General features: G+C 34.9%; 1 protein-coding gene across 6 annotated transcripts in view; it reads left to right on the top strand.

The window, feature by feature from the left end:
* LOC112058321 (latrophilin Cirl) overlaps window positions 1-27443 on the top strand; it is a 461192-nt gene that overhangs the window by 25606 nt on the left and 408143 nt on the right. The window contains exon 2 of one of the 6 annotated variants that reach the window (XM_052889340.1): window positions 6339-6395. The exons of the other annotated variants lie outside the window; for them this stretch is intronic. The gene's annotated coding sequence lies outside the window, so the exon portion shown is untranslated. The remainder of the gene's footprint in view (window positions 1-6338; window positions 6396-27443) is intronic. 6 annotated transcript variants of the gene reach the window in all.

The following is a 27443-nucleotide window of genomic DNA, read 5'->3' on the forward strand; positions in this document are numbered from 1 at the left end:
ACGTAATTTTTCATATAATATAATTTAGGATACAGGCCTCATTACCTGTTAACATCAGAGTTATTTCAGAGTGGCGCCAAATTAAACTACTGTACTGTAACTGTATTACAGTTACAGTAAAGTTACTTGCAACAAAGTGCAAGAAATACCGCTTGACGCTTAAACAATGCAATAATTCCATGGCCCAGATGTTACATCGACTTTTTAAATACTAAGTACGCCCATTGATTGCGAAATACATTGGAAACGATTCTTGGGAGGTGTAGAGTTCTATTTCAATGAAATGGTTTTGTATGGAATGGTTTCATACACGACATTGTATGGTCGGATGTTGTAATTGCGGGGCATTAAAAGTGGGCGTATGTTGAACACTTTTTGTATTAGGATGCCGTAAAGTTTATTTTGGTATCGCAAATAATCTTTTTTCGTTGATATCAATTGTCTTGTTAGGGTAACTGAAACTAGAAATTATAGTTTTCTATGACCAAAATATTTGTACCATTATGTAGTTTGTAGTACAAAGTATAGTTTTCCATGACCAAGTATAGTTAGCAATGACCTAACTACGGTTCGCATGTTGGCACTTCACTGAGGATGCTCTGGTTTCTAACTGAAATATACGTGTTTTTTTCCAAGATTAATTGAGTTTCGAAGAATAGTTAGATCCCATACATATGAAGCTTGACAACAGTTTTAGTTAACAGTTAACTCGACGATATCAAGTGTGTTAGTGACGTCACAAAATGGTCGACAGCGTTTTTGACTATTGAAATATTTAAAAACAAATCGTGATATTTATATTAAGTTTTAAAATAATTCCTTACTTAACTTTTTAACCGACTTCCAAAAAGGAGGAGGTTCTACGTTCGGCTGTATGTATGTTTTTTTTTTTTTTTTTTTTTTTTTTTTTATGTATGTCCAGCGATAATTCCGTCAATTATGGACCGATTTTAAAAATTCTTTTTTGTTTTGAAGGGTTTACTTCCAGGGTGGTCCCATTTTTTTCATGTCAGGATCTGATGATGGCATCCTGGAGAAATTGAGGGGAACTTTCGAAAGTTGTAGAGACAGCTAGTGCGTTTGTTAGTGTTTCCATAAGGTATTTTAAACCACTACAACTTTATGAAGGTTTGGAGTTGGTCTGATGATGGAGTCGAAACACAGACGATGGAACTCGTCAACGATTTACAGCAGTCACCTTTTGTTTGGGCTTGATTAATTTGTATTGATGAGTACCTTCCACCTATATGGGTTGTGACTGTATTAAGGGTCTGGTGATGAAGACGAGGAACAGTGAAGAGAACTCCTCGACGTTTCACAGTAGCTACCTTGTGTTTGGACTTGATAAATTTGTGTTGATGAGAACTTTCCACCTAGATGGATTTTGACTGTATTAAGGGTCTGATGATGAAGACGAGGGACAGTGAAGAGAACTCCTCGACGGTTCACAGTAACTACCTTGTGTTTGGACTTGATAAATTTGTATTGATGAGAACTTTCCACCTAGATGGATTGTGACTGTATTAAGGGTCTGGTGATGAAGACGAAGCACAGTGAAGAGAACCTCCTCGACGGCTCACAGTAGCTACCTTGTGTTTGGACTTGATAATTTTGTATTAATAAGAACTTTCCACTTAGATAGGTTGTGACTGTACACACGCAGTAGGTATGCTAACACTAAAAATAAAAAAATAAAAATTTTAATAAAAAAAATTCAACCGACTTCCAAGTCAAAAAATAACTTTAACTAAAAAGCAAAAAATAACATCCTACCTATGTGCTACCTTCTGATCAGTTTGAAGGCGGTGCCAAGCCAGTGTCGTGTTTTAATTAAAGCTGTTTATAATAACCACAGAAATTTTGTAGTTTAAACGTATTTAATTAAAACATCACTGGCTTGGCACCGCCTTCAAACTGATCAGAAGGTAGCACATAGGTAGGATGTTATTTTTTGCTTTTTAGTTAAAGTTATTTTTTGACTTGGAAGTCGGTTGAATTTTTTTTATTAAAATTTTTTATTAATTGATATCGATATATTTCGGACCCTTATTCCATGTACTACACTAAATTAATATTGTTTATATTAAATTTGATGAGTTAACTACCCTACTCTTTGACTTTGACAGCGAAGTCATGTGCAAAACTTAGTATACACACGTATAATTGCACTATAATGGCGTCGACCTACCACCTCATTAAAAGAAGAGTGTTGGAGATTCTTTAGGTTTTTTTTAATCAGAAGCCAAGCCCATGTCACGTGTTATGACCCGGTTTCCATGAGAGACTTGAGGGTGATGGCTCATCGAGACTTTGTTGCTACGCTCCTATTGAATGGATCGGATTTAAGTAGGTATTATGAATGTAGGGGTAACGTTGTAGCTTTAGAAATAAGGCAGCCTTTGCTCTGTTTTGATTAGGTACATATTTTCGTATTGACTTTTGTTTTTTAAGGTGTAGATAATTAAGTCAAGCGTAATAGTAATGAGCCGTAATATAGTATAAGTTATTTTATGTGTTGGAGATTCGTTAGGTTTTTTTTTTTATCAGAAGCTAAGCCCACGTGTCTCATCGAGACTTTGTTGCTACGCTCCTATTGAATAAATCGGATTTAAGTAGGTATTATGAATGTAGGGGTAACGTGGTAGCTTTAGAAATAAGGCAGCCTTTACTCTGTTTTGATTAGATAGGTACATATTTTCGTATTGACTTTTGTTTTTTAATGCGTAGATAATCAAAGCGTAATAGTAATAGCTAAGATAGTGTAAGTTATTTTATGTTATTCTTTATGTACCCCTACAAGAGTTAGTCACTTTTGTGACTCAGCTCTTTAAAAAAATATATTTAACGTAGATAGATCAGACATGTTTTGTGTGTGAAATTGTGTTTAATGACAGATTATTTAGTGCAAAGTATTTTTTTTTTTAATAAACTTAATTTTTATTTTTTAGGGTTATAATTGACCCTTTTTAATAAAATATCGGTGAGGGTTAACTGTTTTCCCGACGCACGTCCGCACTTGATGTCAATGTAAAAAAGTTCAAATAATACGTACTGTAAAATCCGCTTGGGATTCTGCAAAATTATATCCGAAGTATTGATGGAATCTTTTCTTTAAAATAATACAGCAAGACACAGCAGCTATTATATATACAACCTGTATATGTAATAGCTGCTGTGTATGATAGGTAATTATGCGTATAGTAAACATACTGTATAACTAAAATACCAAAAATAGTAATACACATACTAAACCAATTTTAAAAATTCTTTCGCCAATAGAAAGCCATATAAATATGAATGTCATAGGGTATATTTTATTCCCCCTTTTCCCACGGGAATGGGAACTACGCGAGCGATACCGCGGGTTGTCAGCTAGTACATGGTACATAAGAAATTATACCAAAGACTACTTGAAGCTCCCCTTAACGACCACGGCTAAAAATTAGAGTTTTAAGCCCTAAGGAAATTGTTATATTTTGCAACACCCTGTGCCTATTGATGGTCAGGCAACCATAGCTATGTGAACTAAAATTACCTTCCTTACTGTATAAAAGAACAACCCGCCTTTTCACAAAGGGCCTTGTTAAAGGGCAGGAATCCAGAACGGCATTGAAAGACCTATCTTCATTTTGAAACTTGTCAACCGTTTTAGGGTTCCATAGGTACCTAGGAAGGAAATAACTACTCTTATTAGAGCATGTAGTTGTCTGTCTGTCCCTTATTTTTAGAAAAGCGTGAGAGTATCAAGTTTTTTTTTTATTTACAAGTTATATATAAGTTCGCCTGATGGTTGAAACTGATATCAAATACTCACGTCTGTGATCGTTATTGAACAGATTTTAATGCGGTTTTCACTATTAGATAGGGTGATTTGTGAGGAAGGTTTTGAAATAATGTGTCAAGCTTGTAAATTGGTTTAAAATTTAAATGTGACGATTATTTGGAAGTGTCGGTAAAAGTCAAGCTGCCTGAGTACTTTCATTCGAAACACTGCATACCCTGAAGATATAAAACAATAATGCTTTGTGGAATATTTTTCTTTTATAGATTTATAAGAAACTCTACGATGGCATATACTTATCTTTTAGTAGATAGGTAGTTTACTTTTACTTATCTTTAAGTAGGTAGGTTTTAGTAGGTAGGTAGGTAGGTGGGTAGACTATTCCTACCCATTTTATTAACAAGAAACGGTCACGTACAATGAATGTTTACATCGATAATTTGGCGGACGAAGTCGCGGGCGACCACTAGTCTACTTATAAATGAATCAAATATGGCAGTGATATAAAGTAGGACAATTGACGATGCACGATTCACACGTTTACCCAATCGTGAATCATCCTTAATAATTTAAAGTGCCTACATAATTGCTTCCAACGTAGTGTTTAGTTAGCCCTTTGCCTTTCAGTAAACCCTGAATACCTTAATAGGTTTCTAAGGATAGGGTGTACGGTTTAATAATTACAGACAAAATGGTGGAATTGCGACTGTTCCATTAAATACCTATTGACCGTGGCGAAGTCCTTTTGTAATTGTTCCCTTGTTAATTATTACTGGAAATTGTACTTGAGTAAACAAGTAGTTTCGTCGTCATCAACCCATATTCGGCTCACTGCTGAGCTCGAGTCTCCTCTCAGAATGAGAGGGGTTAGGCCAATAGTCCACCACGCTGGCCCAATGCGGATTGGCAGACTTCACACGCAGAGAATTAAGATAATCTCTGGTATGCAGGTTTCCTCACGATGTTTTCCTTCACCGATTGAGACACGTGATATTTAATTTCTTAAAATGCACACAACTGAAAAGTTGGAGGTGCATGCACCGGACCGGATTCGAACCTACACCCTCCGGAATCGGAGGCAGAGGTCATATCCACTGGGCTATCACAGCTCGTAACAAGTAGTTTACTGAAGCAATATTATTATTTGCATTTTTTACTATTGTTTTCTTGCAGTTAATTTTTTCTAGTTAACTTAGCCATATTCAACCCATGAATCCACTAGAATGAGAGGGGTTAGGCCAATAGTCCACCACGCTGGCCCAATGCGGATTGGCAGACTTCACACACGCAGAGAATTAAGTAAATTCTCTGGTATGCAGGTTTCCTCAGGATGTTTTTCCTTCATCGTTTTTTACCCCAATTACTTGGTTTAATTTTTCATTTAATTGGTAATATAATAAAAAATACATATGTACAGACTAGCGGACGCCCGCGTTTTCGTCCGCGTGGAATTTAGTTTTTCACAAATCCCATGGATTTTTTTCGGGATAAAAGTAGCCTATGTGTTAATCCAGACTATAATCTATCTCTACTTCAAATTTCAGGTGATTCGGTTTAATAGCCGAGGCGTGAAAGCGTAACAAATATTCATACCATCAAAATCAAATTCGCAAATCTCGGGAATCCATGGATTTTTTTGGGATAAAAAGTAAAATCTATTTCCATTCCAAATTTCAGCTAAATCGGTTGAGTTGCGGCGTTAAAGAGTAATAAACATCCAAACATACAAACATTCGCGTTTATAATATTAGTAGGAAGTAGGATTGTATTCCAAACGATCGACAGTTTTGGATTAGTTAGTTAGGTATAAAGGATTTTTGTTTCTGCGAATCTGCGCGGCTACAATTGGAACTACCTGCAAAGGGTTCCAGAGATAAGGGCGTTTGTTTTAGAGGCTGCATTGTTCTCTTATCAGCCGTTATCAGAACCTTGGAGGTTGAAAGCTAAAAAAAGGTTTTCTGTTTATGCCGACTATAAAAATAACGGCCTTTTTGGTTTAACAGTGCTATGATACCTATCTATATATCTATGGTATGTAATACTAGCTTATGCCAGCGACTTCGTCCGCGTGGAATAGTTACTTGTACTTGTATATTGTCAGTAGGAAAAAATCCCCCGATTTTGCAACATTCTTCATTGGTGCTCCGCTCCTATTGGTCTTAGCGTGATAATATATAGCCTATAGCCTATAGCCTAGCCTATAGCCTTCCTCGATAAATGGACTATCTAACACTGAAAAAATTTTTCAAATCGGACCAGTAGTTTTTGGGTTTTAAACAAACAAACTTTTTAGCTTAATAATATTAGTATAGATAAAGTTTGTGATGTTGTAAGGGCTAACCTCTGGATCTACTGAACCGATTTGAATAATTCTTTTACCATAAGAAAGCCTTGTGCTTTCACAAATAACGTTGCCAACGTTATTTGTGAATGTTATAGGCTATATTTTATTACCGTATTCCCACGGGAACGGGTACTACGTTGGTGAAACCTCTGAGTGTCTGTTGTACATAATACTATGTATATAAAAATATGCAATATATTTATTTGTTCACAGGTACCTACAGAATCTGTACTCCTCTGTTCGAGTAAGGGTCAGCAAATAATAAATCAGGTTAGAAAGACAACTTAAGTTTAGATTATACATACTAGAAACCGCGTGAAATGAGTTTTTCACGAATTCCGCGAAGATAATGATTTTTGCAAGACAACAGGTCAAAGCCTTAATTCAGGTATAATATATCCATTCCAAATTTCAGCCAATCCATGCAGTAGTTTTTGCGTGAAAACAATCCATACAAATGTTCGCGTTCGTAATATTAATAGGATTTAAAAGCCTGTCTCGCGTCAAAATGCGGTAAAAATTTTTCCCTAAACCACAACCATTGTTAATACATTCGTATGAGCCATTGATATGCCTAACGAGTAGGAAAACTATATTAGGTTACATTGTCATGTATCATCATACAGCATCATTGGAAAAAACACTTTCAATGACTAAGGTTTTATCAATTGTATATGTGCTGTGTAATATGTGTCTCTATTGCCGTAGCTAGAAAGTAAAAAATCATATATTTTGTTGTTGTAAATTACTATATATGTATACAGGGTGTTGCGGACTATTTTCCATAACTTCAAGGTGTTGACAAGTCCACTTAAAGGAGCTGAATTGCAAACTAATTTCTTTTCAACTAAAAGAAAAAAAGCGACTAAATAAAATGAATGAATGAATTTGACGGCCTCCGTAGCGCAGAGGTATGCGCGGTGGATTTACAAGACGGAGGTCCTGGGTTCGATCCCCGGCTGGGCCGATTGAGGTTTTCTTGTTTGGTCCAGGTCTGGCTGGCGGGAGGCTTCGGCCGTAGCTAGTTACCACCTTACCGAAAGACGTACCGCCAAGCGATTTAGCGTGTAGAAACCGAAAGGGGTGTGGATTTCATTCTACTCAAACAAGTTAGCCCGCTTTCATCTTAGATTGCATTATCACTTACCATTAGTCATGGTTGTAGGCAAGGGCTAACTTGTAGAGAATAAAAAAAAAAATTAAGATAAATAGACACCTTTGTTCGCAGTTTCGTCGCGCTAATGACATATCTAATAGTATAAAATCTTTGCCTAACTTAACTAAAATAACGAATTTTTGTTATGTACTAACAAAAACTAGCGGACTCGACAAACGTCGTTTTGCTTCATAAATTTTGGGGAGGACCACCCTTATCATTTAGGGGTATAAAAAATAGATGTTGGTCGATTCTCACATCTATCTAATATGCACACGAAATTTCATAAAATTCGGTCCAGCCATTTCGAAGGAGTTCGGTAACAAATATCGCGACACAAGAATTTTATATTTAATTAGATTAATTAAATAAAGAGTTATTTGCTATATCGGTGTCTTTTTGGCTAATGCAGTTGCAAATTTATTGAGTGATACAAATAAATATTTAGCTAAATAATAATTAAACGTCAGACATGTTCGGTGCAAACATACTTTCCAAATCAAGAATTCTAAATCTAGTTGACAGGTGACAGCTTGTTAGTAAGTTTATCTGTCAGTTACATAATACAGGTTAAAAACATTTTTTCATATTAGTAACAAAACGTACCATCAAGTGAAACGATAGCGCAAACCTGTCTATTATAATAACCGGTAACTTGGATCATGTTTTAGGGATCCGCACCTTCAAAGCATAAAAACAGAACCACTATGTAGTTCATTTATCTGTCTGTCAGACACAAGGTAACCTTGTGTCTTTTACACCTGAAGATTTTTTTTTTCGTGTTGAGTAAGTGCCGATGGCTCCATGTGGGCCCACTACGGCGTCACCGGGGGGTTTGGGCGAGCGCAGAAGCATCGCCTGATGAGATCCGAAGGCTGAAAGAAAGATAGAGGACGGAACAGCTCTCTAAGGGCGTCTCCTATGAGACTCGGACCTCGGCTTAGAGGGCCATTCGGGAAGGTGTAACCGTGACCTGAGTGAATCAGTCCGGACGCCCCCGAGATCATGAGTAAGAAAGAAAACCCACGTCCGGGTGACGTTAGATATCGGGGACCTCGTCTTCGCCGGCGAAGACGCTGTGTTGCTTGTGATTGTGTTGCCCGAGAAGCATTGTCGGTCGTCTTGTAAAAGAAGAAGATATCAAGTTGGTATAAGTATTAAACACTGTGAAACTTAGTATACTATACAATGAAAAAAACGAATGCGAGTCTGTTATTTCATAGTCTACTCAGATTAGAATCTATTTAGTACTTTATATTGAGTTAAAATGGTGAAACTATAGGCAAAAAAAATTCAAAATTGGTTAAGAAATGACGAAGTATACTATGAAAAAAACGAATCCGAGTCTGTTATTTCATAGTCTACTCAGAATAGAATCTATTCAGTACTTTATATTGAGTTAAAATGGTGAAATTATAGGCAAAAAAAATGATGAAGTTCTGAGGTAACAAACATTAAAAAAAAACATACACGTATACGTATTTAGTTCTATACAAAAATCTCATTTTAAATTAGTCCATTTATTTCAAAGCTTCAATAGCTCAACGGTAAGAGCGGTTGGACTCATCACCGAGGGGTGGTGGTTCAATCCCCGCTCCGTTGGTCTATTGACGTACCCACTCCTATAATACAGTATTTCCCGACTAGTTGGAGCGGAATTGGCCATATTAAAAAAAAAGATACGGCAAATATTCTTAAAAAAAAAAGTGCGGAACCCTTGATGCCCAAAATCAACTCACACTTGATCCTAATACCAGCTTTTTTCTTTACAAAGTAACTAAATAAGCAACTAAAATTGTTCAAGCTTACATTTATCGCATAATGCAAAATTATAGACGATCATTTTAAAAGATAGCGTCTCTTCTCTAACAAGCAGTTTTTATAACGCGCGCGACAGAGATGTATGGATATAATTTACACCGATATAAATGGACACCATTAATCTTTTATAGTCTGTATTGAATGTGCTTGCTCATAGAAAGATGCGTCGATGTTACAAGTTTTTGTTTGGAAAAATATTTATTGCATTATTGGTAATAAGCACCAGACTAATTGGGTACTGTAAATTATATATTTACTATGTATTTAATACACTGTCGCCCGCTATGTTGCAAGCGTAAATATAATATATATACCTTTTTTGATAACTCTAAAAAACAATTAGAAAGAAAAATTAGAGTGAACATTTTTAACAATGAATACTTAATCTATACTAATATTATAAAGCTGAAGAGTTTGTTTGTTTGATTGAACGCGCTAATCTCAGGAACTACTGGTCCGATTTGAAAAATACTTTCAGTGATAGATAGCCCATTTATCGAGAAAGGCTATAGGCTATATATTATTACCGTATTCCTACAGGAACAGGAACCACGCGGGTAAAACCGCGCGACGTCAGCTAGTTCATATATATCGGTACTCAAGAAATAATCACTAATACATTTTCTACACGTACGTTTTACTCAGAAACAAGAGCAACTTCAAATGTTTTCACTAATAAATTGTAAAAAATAAACCAAATATTTAACGTTTATAATAAACTTTTGCCTGCTTCTAGTCAATAAAAAATAATGTATTAACAAATAGACACAGTCATAAATTAAAAATAACAGCAGTTTGCAGCAGTAGTAATTTTTTTTTAAATTATGTAAATTTGTATTACCTACCTACTCATATAAAGATACAGTAAACGTTCCTTATTCACGCTTCATTTGTTTACGTTTTCACTATTTGCGGATTAAAAAATTGCTTCCCAATTCCTACATTCGCGGCTAAGTATTTCGTTATTTGCGGATCTGACTGACGAAACTGACGTAAAATCTGCAAATTCAAACTTTAACTTGCAAATACCTATTGCCGAAATTGCGAATAGATGGCTTAAAATGCCACTGCTTAAAATCACTCTGAATAGAAGCTTTTAAAAAATATCAAGCAGGGAAAAATTTTAAAATTCTTCAAACCATTGATTGACCATCTAAGACTGAAGATAATAGTTAATCAAAAACTTCAATTAATTGTTTTTTTCTTTATATATTTGTTTTTTATTTTGTCACCCAAGAACTTATCCCATAGAATCCTATATAAAATACCATTCCATATTCACGGTTTCTGTATTCACATTTAGAGAACGTATCCCCCGCGAATGGAAGCTTTTACTGTATGTAATACTTAGCAATTACTTTTAATAAATGCAATTCATCAGAATTAACGTCTTTAAATCTTCCATTACCTATGAAGAAAAAAGCCGGGTCAGTCCACTAGTTATAGAATAGTTCTTACTTTAATAAAGGACAGTCACTGCATACCCCGATCGGCGCCATCTTTCTTTTGTTTTACAGAATTTCATTTAATGCACGGATTTTAAGATCACCCGATCTCTACAAAAGAACTGGAATCCAATACCTATTCAGTTTTAGGGTTTATTCGCAGATTTAAAAAGAAATTCCCTTATATTGCATTTTCCACTGTTCAATATGCAGATTTTTCTATCGCTGGAACGGTTTGAATAAAGTATCTAAGTATTATAACCCTAAATATCTATCTATACTTACTTATATACTAACATGATAAAGAGGAAAGATTTGATTGTTTGTTTGTATGTTTTGAATAAGCTCTGGAATCTGGAACTACTGAACCGATTTGAAAAAAATATTTCAGTGTTAGATAGCCCATTTATCGAGGAAGGCTATAGGCTATATACTATCTCCGTATTCCTACGGGAACAGGCACTACGCGAAAACCGCGCGGCTTCTACTAGTGTGTAAATACAATTTATACAAGACTACGTAATTGTATTACATAATTGCATGTAATATATGAATGAAGTCACTCATCAAAAATTACTTAAGCAAGTTTTTAAGTGAATTGAAACACCTCTCCATTTTGCTTTAGAGATGACAAGCTACAAATGACTTTCAACGCAAACGTGTGCAAAAGTTCAACGCATTGTTGCGATTAGATTATCAGCACGACATCTATTATATAATAACGTTATTGGGGCACAAACCATAAGCGACAGCGGGTAACAAAGATATTGACCAAGATCACGATGTTTAAAGAAAACACAATCAAAAATGATACTCAAAATAATCTTTTCACCATGAAAATGCTTCAAAGACGTATTTCAGTTATTTTGATTTTAACACAAAATTACAAAACCGATTTTCATGAAAATTAAATGGTACTAATCTGGAAGTATATTCTTTCAAACAAAAAAAAAATTTTTCAAAATTGGTTAATAAATGACGAAGTTACGAGGTAACAAACATTAAAAAAAATGTTTAAAAAAAAGGAGGAGGTTCTCAATTCGAATCTTATGTTTCTTTGTGTATGTTATGTCTTTATCTGATTATTAAGAAACAGTACGTAAAAGTAGATATGTTTGAAGCGTTTTAGTTTAGTGTTACTAAACGTGAACATGATATCTTTGTCTAGATTTGCTATTTTATAGTCTAATTTACATAAACCTCTCAACGCGTATAAAAAAACTTGCGTGGTTGCCAGAAAACGGAAATCTTGAGCTAAAAAGCCAGAATGAAATGGCAATAATATAACATTTTAGAATAACTTTTCAAGAAACGTTTTAACTCTTGGCAGCGTTCAACAATACTTTTGCTCATAGTCTTTTAAGTTATAAAACGCAACAAGATAAGGATTCAAGTTTTATTTTATCTTTTGATTTAATTCTTATAGATAGATAGGAATTAACGTTAAATAAATTAAATGACTAAATAAGCCTTATAGATCAATAACATAATCATTAACTATATAATTAGAGGCGGTATATTATTATGGTTGCGTGTATAAATGGTTGATTCTCTTATGGTTACGATATAATGTTCGGAGCTACATGAGTTAGTGTGCCATTTACTATTACTCGATCTAGTAATCATCGCAAGTAAAACAGATCGCATCTTTGGCGATATGGCTATAACTTGCACCGCTCTAGCAAGAGTCGGCATCAAAAAGATTTAGCAATTACTTACTAACTCCAAGTAGTGACATACATAAATGGTTGATTCTCTTTCGCTTTCGATATAATGTCCTATTTCGGAGCTTGTTTGTGTGCAGTTTATTTTGATATAATATTTATTAATTTAGTTCTTTATTTTAATTGTACAAGTAATATGATTTTCTATTTATTATAGGTACATATATATTTTATACATTAAGAAATAAATACACATCACATTATAAATTAATATATAAAACATATCTTTACATCTGTAGTGTAATTAATACTTAATTATTATTTTTAAACATATTTGCTGCTTCTAATTGAATTTAATTCATTTGAATTTGTTTATATTTTTTATGTTAACTGTGGCGTCACACGGGTCTCAGCTGATAATCAGCGCCGTGTATTATGCTTGTATATAGTACACGGCATAAGCTGAGCTGTACACCCTTTCTTTTTTAAGGGTTACAGACAGACATGCTGTATTTAGGGAAGGATACTGTTTGTAACTTTTGAATATGAATAAATTTATCTTCTTTCTTTCTGTTTATAGGATCGCTTAAAACAGAAGGCACCTTTGGCAAATCTCCTATAACTTGCACCGCTCTGACAAGAGTCGGCATCAAAAAGAGACCGCGAACGAGGTCATAGCATTTCACTGTTTCGGATCATTAATTTGACACTCACGGTACTGAGTGAGACGAGACGCCCACAACACCCGGGGTGAAAGGTTCACCATCTTTAAAGTCTTGGAACACTTGAGCAACGTCTTTTTTAATGGATGTGTAATGAACGCACGCACAAAGGAATGATCATTAACCTAAATATACCACTACTGTAATGGTGTGCTGACATTTTTCATAAGATTCAGCGTTTTCGCGTTTGTCCATAAATCCGTCTATCTTTGTATCTTATTTTAAAATAATAAGATGTTTTAAACGTAATATGAATCTCTATACTAGTCCGAAGAAGCAGTTTCACCCGCGTGTAATGCGCGGGCGAATACGGGGATGAAATATATGCCTATAAGAGTGACAAATAATGTGTCTTTCTAGTTGTAAAAGAATTTTCAAAATCGTTTCAATAGATCCAGAGATTACCCCCTACAACACCACAAACCTCTTTACAATATTAGTATAGATAATACCTCTGTTATTTGGAATATTAGTATTTTTATGTGTTAAAGACGAAAATATTGTATTCAGGTTAGTCATTTATTCAAATCAAATTAACGTCATTAGTTATTTTAACTCTTATTAATAAATACTTATATTTCTTCAGCTGTATCTCCTAACAGCTTTATCAGATTTCAAGTCGTTTCCCAAAAACGTATCCATTAAGAACATTTTACTTATTGTAAGTGAACTCTGAACTGGTTTACTACGTTTTGGTTATGCTATATTGCTTCTTTATAAGAAATCCGATTGGCAAGTCTTATATCTGCAAACTTGTAATCGCCTTTTAAAACCGTTTTAGTTTTTTAATTCCATCATCCTAACAGCTAAACATTAAATGAGAACATGTCTTAGAATAGATTCCTAAGCGTTTTTATTTTCGTCACCTAATTTAAACTTGTAGATTGAACGCATGTTCCATTTCATCCTTTCAACAAGAATATAAATATGACAAATACACCATAACCGCTTTTGAAACTGAAATGAATAAAAGGTTTTCTGTTAAGTAAAAAATACTACCGCATAAAATATTTCAGAGCTGAGTTTCATAAAAACATTTGATATAAAAGATACTTCATCGAAGCACCAAGCTTGCATTGCAACAATTGACAAGGCAATATATAGAGGGATTTAATTACGATAATAATATTAATTATTTATCCCAGTACCTGAGTACCATCTAGGTTTATATGACCGCCATAATATCGAATGTCTATCGCTAATTTATTTTCATCTACATAGCCATGTGCATTTGGTATTCTCAGCATTCCGCGCCGTTAATTATTTTTATGAAACACCGCAACTTTTACGACGTTCCTTTATTCCCCGATACCCAATACGACGGGGTTTTATGCGGCAGTGGCAGCACCGTTTTTATGAGTCGTTTCGTCTCATCGTCCAGTTATCGATATGTGCAAGTATTAGGTTTTACAGCCGCCCTGATTTCCTTCTCTACCTGGGGAATTGTCTTTCTAATTTCTTTCTTTTCTTTAGAAAGAAATCGTGATATAAGGTTTTCCTTAGCGTTACGTCAAGCTGGTCTTATGCACTAATTTGGTCTTTATTAACAACCATCCAACAAAATTAACAACCAACCAACAATTAAAATAAACATTAAATCAACTGATAAATGTCATCTACCTACTATACATATAATGTCCACGACGGGTTGTCAGTAGCTACCGGATGACATTTGCATTGAATCTCAATTTCGTATAATATCAACTAACACACATCAAAGTTAGTGCAATGCCTAGCACGCGTCAACGATGTGTTGAAAAAAGTCTTCGTTCCTGACAGGAGTCCCTCAATCTCACAGTACTTGTACTTATTGTGGTGCAGAATTCAAAATTATATGAGAAATTCTAGATTAGAAATATCAAATTCTGCATCAATATCTAATTCGGGAATTTTAGATTCTATAGTAACGAAACGCATGGCTTAGCACTCACACTCCTTGTCATGATATTGGACAAAAGTACATTTCTTACAAGTAGAGGATTTGGAAGCATCAACGGGAATCGGCTGATCATTTTGGGTCCCAACCAATTTCGTTTATGTAAACTCGGGACATTGTATTTAACATACTCAGAAACTAGTAGGTGTTAAGAAAAGGACGAAGGAATATGTGCCCTGAATAGCTAACCTACGAAACTAAAGGGAATCACTCGAAGAGACTTGGGAAGTCGATCAAAGTGGGATTTGCGCTGAGACCCGTTCCGACCCGAACCGGGAGGGTTACTTAAGTCTTTCAAATTGAAATTTTGTTTTTGTTTATTTAGATTGTCAGGTGAGCTCCCACTCAGGAGCATATCGGAAATATTCCAATTCTTTTAATAAATTTCGTAAACTGTTATTTAAAATCAGAAAATTCCGGACCCTAACTTTGTGCAATTCGAAACTTTAATGTTTTTTATTTTGCGGTCGTATGTCATTATAAAGTAATTGACGTACGTTTTATTACAAAATTATTCAAGTGCTACTCGAATGGAATAGCTTCGAATTCGAATGAACGCAGCAAAGGACGTCGACAGACAAGATAGAGAGATGATATAAAACTAACGGCAGGATTTTACTGGAGGAGGATACTTTCACGAGATCGAAAAGAGTGGAAGAGGCCTAAGCCAACAGTCTCTCTGAACTACTAGATGATAGATAAAATTTAAAGAATCACAAAAAAGGGCTTATTAACTTCGGATTAATCGAGGGCTAAAACTTCGAACATGTTAATAAACCAACTTTTAAAAGTACATATTAGTCGATAGCCGTTGAAAGTTAAGTCTGCTTCCCAACCCTAATTCGGTTCGTTGAAATTTCGCTGCACCGACTCGGCTCCAACCGTGTCTAGTCTGCATTTGCATAACTATTTTATCTGTATCTTGTTATTCGTTGGTTGCAAGTTACATGCAATCTTGATAATTAAAGATTTATACGCCTGTCCCGGGGCGAAAGCGAACGCTTTTCCAATGAGGTCTTTATTGTAATGGAAAATAGGTATCTAAAACGGCGATCCAAAGTGGAATAGGATTATTTCCTTAATTGTTCCGCCGTGTCTGCGCTATTTTTGTTCTCGTTTAATACCGTTGGCTTAATTTTAGTCTCGATTCTGATTTAAACATTTTAATATTTTCATTCTGTTTCAGAATTTGCAATTTTTTTCTACATTTTAAACTAATTTAAATTACTTATGTTACCTAATTATAATATAAATTAAACGTACAGTATTTATACAGCTTACTGTGCTGTTGGAGACTAACACTCCAAAAGATCACATTATTAAAGTTAATTAAGTCAAAGTCAAAATTTTAATAAGTTTCATTTTAATTAGGCTTAGTTTACAAGTACTTTTGAAACGTCAGGTGCTATTAGATAATGGTGATAAAACTAAACATGGCTGCGTTGTTAGTACATAAGCCATAGAAGTAGGTGCGAAAGGAAAAGGAGCGTTATCCAAAGCTACTTTAATAGTTACTTTATCATACAATTTTAGCTGAGCAGGGAGAACAACAGGAACGAAGAAGGGGAATTTCAACAAGGAATTTCTATTTCTTAACCCATGGTCCAGGACTTTGCTCGGTGTATTTCTTTCTGCCTAACCTAACCTAACCCGGCACCCGCACGGTGAATCCATGGAATACTAAGGTCTCGTAATTTTAATAAGACCTAGATTCTGTTGCAACCTTTTTAAATGGATAGAAATAAATATTCTTCATTTAAAATTTTTCATTATTCGAAATAGAATGTAACTTGAATGGAATGTTCATGTATGGCACTATAGTTTTAATGGATCTTAAAGCCAATTTCAAGACCATTTGGTGAATAAAAATAAAAGGTAAATCTATGGCAAGCGTTCGACACGTCCCTTTCCTAAACCGATACTAGCACTTAATGTCTGTCGACGGGATGTTTTTTAAACAATCTTCTTCATATATTATGTTAACTAGACAACCATGTGGCCCACTGTTTATATTCCATTTAGCATCTCTTTCTTTTTTTCATTGACATAGAGTCGAAAGTTGTGGGACTATTGCAATCGGGTCAAATGGCAGAACAACGTTAACGTGCGGTTCGTTAACTACGTTTACCTCCATTGTGATTTCTATTCCGTTGACTTAAGGTTTATAAATAGTTTCTGGGGCGACGTTTTTTGTTGGCAAATCGGAAAATAGACGTCGGTCTTTGTTTGCGTCGAACAGATGAGAAGCAGCCGAACAAAACAGTTCGGGTGTTAACATTTTCGAAAACAATTTTTGGTTCGTTAATCCATCATCAGTTGATCTGTTTGAGGATTTGTGAAACATTGTTGTTTATGGTTAATGAATAAACTTGCCTATTATCTTATTATCCACGACTTGTTTGTTTGATTTGCGTTTTTGAGTTTATTTGTCTTCGTGAAATGCGTTTTCTGTTAACCAGTGCTTTCTCGGTTAAAGATGGATAATCTTTACCTAAACTTAGACTTTTCAACTAGTATTTTTTCAAGTTAAAACAAGCATAAAATATTATTTAGGAATGCATAATATGCATTGTTCTTATTATTAGGTGTTATTGTGAAACTTACTTTCTGTTGTGGGACAAATAATTTTACTAAGCAAGTAATTAAAGGGTAAGTAAATATGTAAGAAATAAGACGGAGGTCCTGGGTTTAATTCCCGGCTGGACCGGTTTTCTTAATTGGTCCAGTTCTAGCTGGTAGGTGGCTTCGGCCGCGACTAGTGATCCTGCCGGCAAAGACGTGCCGCCAAGCGATTTGGCGTTCCGGTACGATGTCGTATAGGAACCGAAAGGGGTGTGGAATTTTATCTCCTCCTAACAAGTTAGCCCGCTTCCATCTAAGATTGCATCATCACTTACCATCAGGTAAAACGATAACTCGTACGAGTAACGGTTGTAGTTAAGGTCTAACTTGTAAAGAATTAAAAAAAAGTAAAGAGAAAAATACAATGATTCTGGTTTTAACCCTATATCATAAAAAAGTTACAATATTTATTTATTATTCAGTAAGAACACTAAAATGAATGTCTTGTCTTGAATTGAACGAAGCAATGAATCGTAAAAAATATAAAGCACTCTCACATTTTCATAACAATAGTATTTAAAGAGAAAGCATTTACTAGATATTTTATTCTATTAACAAAACAACGATCTAGTTACTTGGAATACGTAAAGTACGTTTCAAATAATAAGAATTCTAGAATGTCATAGCATTCGACTGTAGGTAGGCAACAAATAAAAAAGGAAGAAACAGCCGAAAGAATCTCATAATAAGACACGTAAACTTGGACTTTTTATTCCTATTCCGAGGCCCACAAACGAACAATGTCGCAAAAACACAATTTTCGAATAAAATCTCATTGAAAGCCAAAGTACATTACTTTTTCAGGCCGTTTCCCCAACTTTTTCGGTCAGAGAGGTCCTGAAAAGGTCCACTTGGAAAAAAAGTAAGTACGAAATAACGCGGCATCCTACCGGAAGTCTGGTGCCGGAAGTCACTAGGCTTCCCGGAAGCGCTAGAGGGCCCTCGGGAGGTTGAAATTGTATTTAATCGTACACGCGACCTCTGAGCAAAGAAAGTATATCGTAACAGCCTGGGAATTATTTATAATTAAGACCTTCCCCATTTTTGGGTTTTGTCGGCTTGGGTACGTAATTTAGGGGGATAACGGGTAATTTGGGATACGTCGCGGAATATAATTTTGCGTTCAAAGAAATTTAATATGCATGTTTTTCTGAATATTTGTAGTCCATGAGTACAAATGAGCTGGAAGGTTACAAGACCTAAATGTACGACACACCCAAAGCCTACTTTAACAGGACCTGCCTCGCTAACCGTTACCCCTCTGACATAGATCAAAAATCAATGATCTAACGCGTTTATAAAAACTGTTGCTATAGAATCGATGTTTCATTGTTGTAATCGTTTTAGTCGTGTAAAGAGCTCCCTAAAAATGCCGGTTTGTATAGTTGAATGGCATAAAATTGGTGGAGCTATTGAGGCTGTTAAAACTCTCTGTCTAACACGGTACTGTAGAATGAGAAAGAAAGAGGTGAGGTTATAGAAAACTTCGTTACAGAATAGCCTAGCTGATCTGAGAATACATTATACTTATAATCCTACATTGATCCGACCAGAACCTCGAAAATCGAATCCAGAACCTCTCGGTTTATACATTTTCGGTAAACAACAAAAGTCAGCATAAAAGTTGTTTCTTTAAATTATTAACCACCAGCGGACCCGATAGTTTTACCCGTGTATGTGATATATAGCCTATGTTAGTCGTCGATAATGTAGTTTTCAGACTTTTCGCATTCATAATACCGGTATTAGTAATAAGATGCAACCGTCTAATGACATTATCTTCCACATTCAAATAATGCAAGTATTATTGTAAATGTCCAAAGCTATAAAGTTATGTTAATCTATATATATGTAAGAAAGTCGTGTTAGTTGCTCCACTTATAACTCAAGAACGGCTGAACCGATTTAGCTGAAAATTGGCAGGGAGGTACTTTAGAGCCAGGAGGACATAGGATACTTTTTTTTTACGGCTAGGGTAGGGGTAGGGTAGAGGTAGTTGAAAGTTTACATCGAGTTTCACGCGGACAAAGTCGCGGGCGTCCGGGCGATAAAAAAACAATTTAAAAACATAAATAATCATAAAATGCTTGAACATTTTCCACAATGTTTCTTAAGAAAAAGAGATGTTTGTTTAGTGTAGGAGGTCTAACCGCTTGTGACTTCATCAGAACTTTACCTTCCAAAATTAAACCCTCACATTAAAATAAAAGCGTGTAATGGTAACGTAATGTACTATTTAAAACGTTAATCTAAAATCTTATATTAACAAAATACCTTTTAACATTTAATTTAACTAAAAACAATAACCAAAACCGAGCCCACTAAGTAAATTGGATGGGTTTAGTTAATTTTTAGTGTCCTTACTCAAACAAAATGGCCACCCGTGTGGTTTCGTTACAACAGTTTTGTGAAAGCCTATCTCCGAAACGAGGAAGGCCACTGTAAAGAACTTATTTCCCTAAAGGGCAAGCAGAATTATGTAGCGTACTTAGGGATATTAAGGCTGGTACACACCGCGCAAACTGGCAATTATTTTAATTTGCTCGTACATATACAGTGAAAAAAAAAGCGTTTTTGTTTCATTTTAGATAAATCTAGCTATTGCTGAGAAGCTTTTTTCTTTCCCATTGTACTTTTTCTTTTAATGTTTTACAAAATCACCATTTTCTGATTTGTACTTCACAATGTACTTTAAAATTTTGTGATGGTTTTACATAGTCATTTTACTACTGTTATAGCGTGGAAGAATCCAAGAATCAAACCAAATTCCCTTTTTTATTACATATTAATTAATATGCGAGAACGATAAAAATTTGCTTTAGAAAAAAAATGGTGGTATATTTATGCAAGAAGAGTAATTGCGCATTCCCTTTTTTCTAAATCAAACCAACTTATAGACTGGTCTAGCTAACACATTTGTTTTAAAAAAGTAAAAAATGTCCATCCCATAAACGAACAGATCAAAAACAGAATTTAAAATTCGATGTTAAATTAATAATCATTAATTTAAATTGTTGAGGAAATTAGGTACATAAATAAATTAATGAAATTAAACTAAAAATTACTTTTGACTATCGACAAACTCATCGCCTTGCAACACACATACACACAAAAATAGTTGTATTCATATTAGTAGGTATGATAATGTATAGTTACTTAAACACAGCATTTTCATATCTAGGTTACAGTAATACACCCCGGCTAAATATAAGCGGAATGTTAGAACAAAGAAGTTAGAATATTAAGCTACAGTGCATAGATATGTGGGTAGTTGGGAAAAAAAATAGGACAGAGAGAGCTCTACGACGAAGTTTGAATGAAAATTTTGCGGGTTCCGAAATAGTTGTACGAAATGATAGCACTTTCTGTATGTTTGTAGCTAGTGCTTGCAGCGCTCTGCGCCTGCAAATTGAAATGTAAGTTGTAATGAGGAGCACCTACAGTATATGTGGGTAGTTTTACGGTTTTTAATATGTATTTGTTTATTTGTTCACTAGCTGACGCCGCGCTGTTTTACCCGCGTGGTTCCCGTGCCCGTAGGAATACGGGAATTATATATAGCTTATAGCCTTCCTCGATAAATGGGCTATTTAACACTGAAATATTTTTTCAAATCGGACCAATAGATCCTGAGATTAGCGCGTTCAAACGAACTAAAAAACTCTTCAGCTTTATAATGTCACTAGCTGACGCCGCGCGGTTTCACCCGCGCGGTTTTTGTTCCCGTAGGAATATGGGAATAAAATAGTACAGCTTATACTCAGAAATAAAGTTTTCTAGTGTTTCAAAAGTTGATCCAAATACTGGCTACTATACCATAAACTTTACCTCTTTACTATATTACTATCGATGTATAAAATACCGCAGAAACTTTTTCATTTCTGGTGTACTATGTCCATTATTGTCCATGCCACCTTTTCTCAATTTCGTCAAGATCTAATTCAACATTTAAGTAAGTGGGAACAAATTTACAAATAAACAACTCATTCTCAGTTATAATATTTCGAGTAGCAGCTTTTATTGAGTAATCCCCTTTCCTGTTTTCCACGTGAAGCACTTTTAAAAGTAATTCTCTTCTCCTGAAAATAATGTCAAGAATAATAAACGTTAACGCCTTTATAGGTAAAGTTATTGAGGTAACATTATTACGCACTTAAGTAGTACGCGCATAAAAAAATAACCAAAAAAAAAATATTTTTCCTTTATAAACCATTGTAAATCTAATAAATAAAATGTCGTAATAAGGTTGAAAAACGGCACAGCGAAACTAACCTAATTTGTCGCCAATAACAGCCAAACCTAATGTTACGTAAAAGCAATAAAACTCAAGCGAAATAAAATCTGTACACATCCGAATATGCCGCAGTTTGGCTCCTGCTTCTAGCAACACACCTCAGAGTGGACTTAATAAACCAGACATGACTGAACTAAACACTTAAAAGTTATTATTAAACTTTAATTATTTAGTCAATTACAAACTAAATGGTTGATTTAGCTTCATGGCAACTCTTTCACCGATAAAGATAATAATCTAACGTAATTACGAAGTATGACCACAAAGTTAACCGTCTAACCACTGAGGACATGATTTTTTATGTTATTCTGAAGAAAATATAAAAAAAATACGCTTTATAGTAGTCGGACGCTCTAACCATTGTACCCAAAACAGAAAATAAAGTAAAGTTGTCCAAAAAACCATATAACCTAATTAATAATAACCATATTTTTATTACTTTGATATATTATAAATTCCAAAAATCTATATTTTTTGCTTGTAAACTAAACCTAACTAAAATAAATGAATTTTGATAATTAACAGTATTTTCTTATTACGACATATATAATAAGTTTTATTAATACCTCAAAAATTCATCCATATTTCAATAATATTGAACTTTATTTTTGACCAGATGGTCCATAACTTTGGTAAAACGAAACATTGCGTCCAGCATCTCCCCTTCCATCAGTGGGGGTCGGTTTGTTGTTCGAAATATACCGACTTCGGTACGTACAGGTTATTTATTATTTTTGTTTACAACCGTGTCAAAAGCACGGCACCGCGATCTATCAGCGCTCCCTGGCGGCCGGCCAAGGAAACTATTTCAAACAGTTCGCTCCACTCGTTAATAGTTTTACAGTTGTTAGTCCGACAGTGTGCTCTAAGCTTTACAATTAATAACGGAGATGGTGTAGTCAAATTGCGTGACTTCTTAATTTGTTTGGAATACTTTTTTTGTAAGAGCCGTGATAGCCCAGTGGATATGACCTCTGCCTCCAATTCCGGAGGGTGTAGTCCGGGGCATGCACCTCCAACTTTTCAGCTGTGTGCATTTTAACAAATTAAATATCACGTGTCTCACTCGGTGAAGGAAAAAATCGTGAGGAAACCTGCATACCAGAGAATTATCTTAATTCTCTGCGTGTGTGAAGTCTGCCAATCCGCATTGGGCCAGCGTGGTGGACTATTGGCCTTACCCCTCTCATTCTTAGAGGAGACTCGAGCTCAGCAGTGAGCCGAATATGGGTTGATGACGACGACTTTTGTTGTTTCTGTTCATGTATTTATTGGTGTAATTGGAAAATTAATTCATTCATCGTTCATTATCAACCCATATTCGGCTCACTGCTGAGCTCAAGTCTCCTCTCAGAATGAGAGGGTTTAGGCCAATAATTCCGTTGTTTCCGGAACGTTCCGTTAGGAACCCTCCTATGTTAAGTTTTCGACTAATTATTATCATCTTTATCTAATTATATTATTACATGATATTTTGAAAGTGCTTGTTAAATTAAACATTATTGTATTATAAACGCGAAAGTTTATACGGATGTTTGTTACTCTTTAACGCTGCAGCTACCTACTGCAGCGATTTGGCTGAAATTTGGAATGGGAATAGATTAAGCTCTAGATTTACACATAGGCTACTTTTCATGCTGAAAAATTCATGGTTCCCGAAGGATTTGTGAAATAAATCTTTGTGAAAATTTGTGAAGAAAATGTGAAATAAAATAAAATAATGCGGACAAAGTCGCGGGCGTTAGTGTTTATATATGTATAACTCTTGTCAAACACTAAATGTCATATAAAACCATAAGATAATACTTCAAAAAATCCGCGGCAACACATTTCATTTTCAACGTAAAATATTAAACACACAAGCGGTAAATCATACGCATATCATAAACCTATGTCATAAACATGTCATAAACATAATGGAAGCGTGTCATAGATGTCACAAAAAACAAAATAACGATGAAACTCAAACGAAAAATGGAATCACCATGGCGTTCTTATTTTAAATTGTGGTGTTTCTCGCGCGAGTGACGACATTCCTTCCCGTTCAGCATTCGATTTTTGTATCGATATATATTTGTTTGTATATTTCATTAATTATTTTATTGTAGCAAATAGTAGATAAGCTATTAAACATTTGGACATCCACTGCAGGAAATAGGCCTTTTGTAAGGACTTCCAAACATCACGATCCTGAGCCGCCTGCATCCAGAAGAGAACACGCTGACACGCACACAAGCGAAGTTATCGCAGCGTAGCGATGCGTCAAGGGCTCCCATTTCGGGGCACATAGAACAACTTACGAATCCTGCGTCTTCTTACGTGTCTATGTGTTATAAATCTGTGGCCGTCTGTATTTTTTATCCCAATTGTTTTGTATCTCCATAGATTTTTTTTTTTTTTTTATTCTTTACAAGTTAGCCCTTGACTACAATTTAACCTGATGGTAAGTAAGCGTTCCGGTACGTTGCCGTGTAGAAACCAAAAGGGGTGTGGATTTTCATCCTCCTCCTAACAAGTTAGCCCGCTTCCATCTTAGACTGCATCATGCAGTCTAAGATGGATGAAAATCCACACCCCTTTTGGTTTCTACACGGCAACGTACCGGAACGCTAAATCGTTTGGCGGTACGTCTTTGCCGGTAGGGTGGTAACTAGCCACGGCCGAAGCCTCCCACCAGTCAGACCTGGACCAATTAATAAAATCTCAATCTGCCCAGCCGGAGATCGAACCCAGGACCTCCGTTTTGTAATTCCACCGCGCATACCACTGCGCTACGGAGGCCGTCAAGATTTTAATTGTGTAACAAATGAAAATGCTTTCTCTACGTTATTGACAATGTACGATGTAAAAACATTACCTTTTTTGGCTCGTATTTGAGTAAAAAGGGTACAGAGCAAAATATTTCTCCTAAAAGGTTATTTATTATTTGGCTGACGACAAAGTCAAAGATGCCATTAGGGATGACAGCTCTGTAGTTAGGTATTGCGGCCTTCATCGGCTCCTACTAGTAACCCCCATTCGTTACTGAGACTCAGTGGAAAATTTTCCATACATAGTAAAATATTTAACTACGATGGGAATTAAGTACTTTGATACATTTAAAGTATCTGATAGGTATCACAAAACATATTTAGTACCTAAACTTGTACTTTACCCACTTCCCTTGACAACGGAGCAAAGCAAACAAAGAGATTTAAATGTTTTATTATTATTATTATTATTATTATTATTAGATTAAAATATCAATAACTAATTAATTAATTATGATTGGAAAATTTTCGTTAGTCGTCCATCAACGAAAATTTTCCAGTCTTAACTAAGTACAGAGCAAGCACCCACGCGTTTTTAAAAAATCCTAATTTACTTAACAGGGTAAGGTAAACGGTCATATTAACTGATATGTAGTGGAAACTTACCGATATCTTATTTAATAATTTAACTTTTGAATGCTAATTATTTCCCAGTCAACGTTGGTTTTCTTTTTTTTATTTAATTATCGACAAGTTAGCGATATCATTTGATATCAAGTGACAAATGATTATCGAATCTAAGATAAAATTTATATACATTTTATATTACAGTTAAAATATGGACATGATTTTGATCTAAACGCCAATGGGGGTCAGACAAAAATATAATATATTACTAAACATCTTTAAAAAATGGCTTCATGCCTTTCATTAAAGACGTTTTTTTTTTAAAAAAAATCTTTCTGGTCGGGTAAGGTTGGAGGGGTAAAATTTTATTTATAAACTAGCAGACGCTCCACCGTTGGACCCGCGCATTGTACGTTCCCGTAAGAATCCGGAGATAAAATATAGCCTACGACACTCACAAATAACGTAGCTTTCTATTGGTAAAAGAATTTTCTAAACCGATTCTGTAGATCCAGAGATTATCCCCTTCAACTTAACAAACTTTTCCTCTTTATTAAATCCTAGCGAAAAATGTCTAAGCACATAACGAAGCAGTTTGCGATTTTACCCTATTTTAAATTCACTCGAAACTATTTAGCGCATTGCAATTAAAAAAGTTCATCGTCGACTATATTCTTGGAGAGAGACATTGACACCATTTTAGTCCACAGAAGTAGAACTACACTAAAAGTAGTTTAATTTAATTACTGTTTTGTGTACACCAGAGTTACAGTTACGCAATAGTGCAAAAAATATAGTTCAACAAATATAAAGTTTCCAAATCAAAGCGTATTTTTTTTTGGTTTATTTCTCTTTTTCTATGTTCAACGGTATCATGATTATATTTATAAAACGAATATGCTTGTGTATAGAATAGAACCAAATAAAACAATACCAATCTGAAAATACTTTCATAACCATTGGTTAGAAGCAGGCGTTACTTTGCGGAAGTTCATCATGATTATATAATGATTTATTTATTTTGCTATCCTCCACGAAAAGCTGAGTCAACATCTCCTGAGGATGCTCCGGTTTCGGGGTGAAACGTACGTAGAGTATTTTGTCGGACCTGGGTGACGTTGTCGCATGGGTTCGTCGGCTATTCGCGGATAATAGCAAAATAAATAAATCATTATATAACTTTCATAACCTATTTATGACAAGACACATTTTGAAAACGTATGCAACCATTACAAGTTTTGATTCATCAAATGAAAGATTTGTTTATGTATGGACGAAATTTCCGACTTTTACCCTATGGTAAAACTTCAAACAGTGAAATTATACTTAGTGTTAATCTCAAATACATTAAATGTTGCTGGCGCTCTAAATTCAAATACGTAAGGTTCCAGAAACCAAAATAAAAATAAAAAAAAACATAACCAGTGTAAACAAAAAAAAAACAGCACCATTGTCTTTTTCCATGGCTGCAACGCAATTTAATGAAATGCAACGGCAGCTCTATTACGAGAGGAGGCCAAGAAGAGGACAAGCACTCTTACATCCACCGTTGCGAAATTCCCTCCCCGGAGGTCATTCAACCCACTCATTAGGGCAATTTCATTGGATGACAAGAGCATAATGTTCTCGGTTTTCCCTACTTCACTGTGTTAAGGAATTATGTCACTACCCTCAACTGTCGTGGAGTTGATATGACACAGTTTGAATAGGTTGTTTTTATGCTTTTACTATTTATATAGTAATATATAGTAATATATAGTATTTATATAGTATTTATATAGTATATATATTATATATACTATTTATATAGTAATAGTAATAGTAGATACGGTATAATGTAGTAGTCTTCTACACCGCGGTATGAGTAGGTCGAGAACAAATTTAGGTATTTTCGAAATGAAATTTTCATTAATCCAAATTTTTCGCTAAAAAAACACAATGTCCTGCTACAGGCAAACATACATAGTCCTCAACCACAGTAGATATAACAAGCCTCAACTCTCTCAAGTACTTACAATATTTTTATTATTAAACATAAGTAATTAAACGTAGCTAAGGATGGGTGTTTAATGTTAAAGGAAACCCATAGTTTGCGTTGTTGTGAGGCTGTAGGAATCTATACCAAACCGAATTTGAAAATTTTACCAATAACAAGCCACGTTATCTTATATCACGCTTCTATCTTAGATTGTGTCATCACTTACCATCAGTTGATATTGTAATTAACTCGTAAATGTAACTTGTAAAGGATAAAAAATTATATATTCTGTTTCCGTATTCC

Source organism: Bicyclus anynana, chromosome 25 (genome assembly GCF_947172395.1).
Source record: "Bicyclus anynana chromosome 25, ilBicAnyn1.1, whole genome shotgun sequence".
In the NCBI taxonomy this organism is placed as follows: Eukaryota; Metazoa; Arthropoda; class Insecta; order Lepidoptera; family Nymphalidae; genus Bicyclus; species Bicyclus anynana.